This window comes from Oryx dammah, unplaced genomic scaffold (genome assembly GCF_014754425.2).
Source record: "Oryx dammah isolate SB20612 unplaced genomic scaffold, SCBI_Odam_1.1 HiC_scaffold_964, whole genome shotgun sequence".
NCBI lineage: Eukaryota > Metazoa > Chordata > Mammalia > Artiodactyla > Bovidae > Oryx > Oryx dammah.
In genome coordinates, this window is record NW_024071107.1 from 377 (window position 1) to 4,696 (window position 4,320).

Below are 4,320 nucleotides of genomic sequence, written 5' to 3' on the forward strand. Positions count from 1 at the left end.
GGCTTCCCACGTGATACTAACGGTAAAGAACCCACCTGCCAATGCAAGAGACACAAGAGATGTGGGGTCTATCCCTGGTTCAGGAAGATTCCCTGGAGGAGGTATGGCCACCCACTCCATATTCTTACCTGGAATCCTCTCATGGTCAGAGGAGCCTGGCAGGCTACAGTCATTGGGTCCCAAAGAGTCAGACAGGACTGAAACGACTTAGCATGAACCCATGCGCTTTTGCTACTTAGAATAATGTAAAAATAGATTTGAAGGAAAATGTGCAAAGATGTTAACAGCAGTCCATTCTAGCAGGTGGGACTACGGATGACTGCTTATTTTCTTCTTTAGATATATTTAACGTTTTTAAATTTTAAAAAACGAATGATCTGGAAGTGAAAGAACAGAAGAGCTATGAAAGAGGTATTGGAAAGGTGAGAGGAAAGGACAAAGGGGAGGGAAAATCTAGTTCTTGCAGAAGGTGTGTATAAGTTAGGGATTCAAGGGGAGCAGCTCTTGGAATAAGAAAGGTGTTTGCCAGGCAAGTGGGTCATGAGGATACTGCAGTTTTATTTGTGTTACATGACTCCTCCGTGGAGTTTTGTCAAAGAAACATGCAGGCTTAAATCTCTTGCCAAACATTTTTACCATTTGTGTTCCCCTTTGACTAGCACCATAACCTGTGGAGCCAGGCAGGCTCCAGTTCAAACTGCTGCTTTCAGATCCCACTCACTGATTGAGTGACTAGACAAGTTATTTAACCTTCCATGTCTCAGATTTCTCATATGTGAAATGAGGATGATGATATGCTAGAAGCATGTTGAAAGGATAAAGTGAGCACATCCATGTAAAACTTGTAGACAGTGCCTCAGCACATGGCACTTTGCATGTCACCACTGAGTGTAAGCTCTTGCATTTTGGCACTGCACTGCATAAAGTCTGGGTGTGGTTTTCTTTTAAGTTACTGCTATCTTTCAGTGGCAGCGGAACTTTCAAGAGAGAGTGAAGGAATCCTGTCTGACCGACAGTAACCTCCTGGGCTAGTGGGATCTGCCAGTTTACTAGTTCATCTGATCAGCTCATCAAAAGGGGAACAGTAGTCCAATTCCTTGCTTTAAAAATCCCCCAATTAAAAAAAAAAAAAAAGGTTTTACAGTGGAAAACATTCTTATACATGACACAAGACCCAGAATTTTACAAGCAGCAAAGGAAACTGCCAGAACAAATGCAAGGCCAGCAGCTTTGCGATTTGGGGTGAACCGGATTCCCGGACACCTCAGGAAAGCGTGGGAGCTGCGCCAGAGTCAGGCGCTGTGATCTCCCCAACCCAGCGACGGCCCCCGCCGCGATAGCAGCCCGCTCCTCTCTCTTGAAGTCCCTTTCTCCCTCTGGCTCATTCTCTCTTCTCTCCTGCCCTTGGCCTTCCTCGGATCTATTCGCCCTCTTCACATCTTTCATTTCCCGTCCTCAAAAGACAGCTAAAGCCTTACATTGTGTGGATCACAACAAACTGATCTCTTTCCAGCTGCAGCCACACGCACCCCATCTACTAAACCGCTGTCCAGAAGCGCAAATGGTCGGACGAAGGCGGATCAAACCAGGAGCCATCACCTTCTTTCTGGGGCCCCTTGGCTCAAGCTCGCGGCGTCTCTTGGGCGCTGACATTTGCAGCGGCGAGTATGCTCAGGAGACCTTCTGCCTTCGGAACCTCCCGGCTTCCCGACGGGAACGAACAGGCTGAGTGGACTCCATCTCTCAGGTTGTCCGAGGCTCGGAAGTGGAAACGCCATTCTGCGAAACACAGGTGGCTCCGCCCAGTTCCCTAAGTATGCTTGCTTTCTGTGCGAGTGAGGATTAAACTCTCCTCCCGACTGACTTTGTGGCGCAATCGGTTAGCGCATTCGTCTGTTAACCGAAAAGCTCGTGGCTTGAGCCCACCCAGGGACGTGTCTCACTCTTTTAGAATGTAGATGATGTATGATTGTTTCTGGTCTGTGCATCCTCTCCCATGCTCCACTACTACCCTACTCCTCTGTGTCTTGTGTACACACACACACACACACACACACACACACAAGGACGTACGTGCAGGTAGTCTCTGATCCTCAGAGAGGATCTCTGGAGGAAAGCAGGTTGACTGGGAATCCTAGAATGCATGAAAGAGTAAGCTCATCATCATCACCCTGTAAATGCCTTTTACCAATGACATTTCCTCCATTGTTTGTAGTACTCTCTATTTAACCTTTTCCATATACTTCTCCAATTAATTTGGTTCTATCCGTTTCCTCCTTTTTTCCTCCATTGTATCATAGAAAAAGCAAGAGAATTCCAGAAAGACATCTATTTCTGCTTCATTGACTCCACTAAAGCCTTTGACTGTATGGATCACAACATAATATGGAAAATTCTTCAAGAGATGGGAATACCAGACCACCTCACCTGCCTCCAGAAAAGCCTGTATGCAGGTCAAGGAGAGATGAAACCAGTCAGTCCTAAAGGAAATCAACCCTGAATATTCTTTGGGAGGACTGATGGTGAAGCTGAAGCTGCAAGCCTCATTCCACGTGGCAGACCTCTATTTTGTATTTAAAATATGAATCTAAAACTTTGGAGGAAAGTGAAGTTGTTTCCGCCCGGTTTCGAACCGGGGACCTTTCGCGTGTTAGGCGAACGTGATAACCACTACGCTACGGAAACCACACGACCACTTGTATCTAGGGACATATTCAGGAATTGCATGTTTGAACACACCTGCCCTCTAACTTTTCAAAGGAAGAGGACTCTGAAAACACAGGCAATCTGTCAAGCAAGGATCTGCAGTTCCTGAAAGGGCCTGATTTAGGGTTCCTCGCCTCTCCTGGGGCGAGGTCCCTGTGTGCCACCTTTGCGCCCAAGAGCAGAGGTCACCTCCCCTGACTCCCCAGGTCTCAGAAGCCTCAGGAGCGGGGGGAGTCAGGTGCGTCTGAGCCCCAGGTGGCCCCACGTCCGTCAAGGTGGACACAGCCCTTCCAGAGGCAGATCCAGTGCCTTAGAGTCCCTTTCGTGGCGCCAGCGGGGACCTGGCTCGATGCTTCAAATCCCACTCGGGAAACAAAGGACCCGCCCTCCCCTCTGCCCCGCCCGACCCGTGCGCTCCTCTCTCGCAGGCCTTTCACAGCAGCGCTTCTCCGGCGCCACCTGGCACCGGGGCTTCCTCAGATTCCTGCCTCTGTGGCTGATTCCAGTCCTCTAGTTTCAGTCCAGACTTGCATCACGCTTTCACGTTTAGCAGGAACCGCCGCAAAGACTGAGGCTCGGGTCATTTGTTGAATTCCTTTGCTTACCAGGCCCAGCATAAAGCCGCAGAGGAGCCAGGCGCGGTCCACGCAGATCTGACCGTCTTCATTTCAAACTTGAGATTCTTCTTGAAGGACCTCTTTGTTTTACATTTTACAATGTCTGAAACGCCTCTTGTTTTCCTTTTATAATTTTGCAGTTCAACAGGTCGTGGAGCGCGAATTTAACAGAGAGGTAAAGGCGTTTTGTATTGTTTTGTTTTGTTTTTCAGAAAGCCGGTGTCTTGAAGGGTCTTCGTATCTACCTCACAGCAGACAGAGTTTCTTTTCGCTGAAAGGTTTTAATGCAATGTTGTCTGTGTGTCTGTCTGTCTCTGGTTTCCTTTAGCAGTAGAGCTTCTCAATTTGGGGAATGCATGTGCCCTTTCCTGCAGCAGTGGCTTTCCTGCTTTTCTCAGTGCGGCGTTGCCTTCGCGTCTGAGGTTCACGGGCTCAGACCCCGAGGCAGGCGCGGGCCGCATGTGCACCGGCCCCCAGGCCGCAGGGCTCTTCCTGGTTCCGCGTGGACCCCGAGTGCGGTCGAGAGTGTGAGCGCGACAGCACCCTCAAGCGCGCTAGAGGCCTGAGTTCCCAAAGAGGCGGACTTGAAAAGAGCTTTGGATCAGGGCGTCTCTCGAGATTTCGCCTTGCTTTCCTCCCCTGCAGGTCCTAGTGTTCACCTCCCACGTCCAGACAGAGGAGCGGATTCATCGTTTTCTGTCGCGTCCGGCATGCTGACGTCCCACTTGGACGGGACGAGGGTGAGGTGGTCCTCTCCCCGTCAGGGTGGACGCACAGCGGACGCCCGAGGGACCACAGACACACGGCTCCCTGCAGCAGAAATGGTAGGCACAGGGCTTGGGAGCCGGCGAGTGGAGCGCGCCGAGGGGACGGATCCATCCCCTGCCCCCGAAGGTGTGACAAAGCGCAACGACGGCCGCCCAACCCCTGGATCGGAGGTTCAGCCTCATCCAAGAACTGGACAAGGTAGGCTCCGCAGGTCGTGAGGGAAGACCTG

At 50.6% G+C, this 4,320-nt stretch overlaps 1 non-coding gene across 1 annotated transcript; it reads right to left on the minus strand.

Moving 5' to 3' along the window:
• Nucleotides 1-2,612: 2,612 nt before the first annotated feature.
• Nucleotides 2,613-2,685, minus strand: TRNAV-AAC. Its single transcript has one exon. It is a non-coding gene; the product is annotated as a tRNA-Val (tRNA).
• Nucleotides 2,686-4,320: the final 1,635 nt, after the last annotated feature.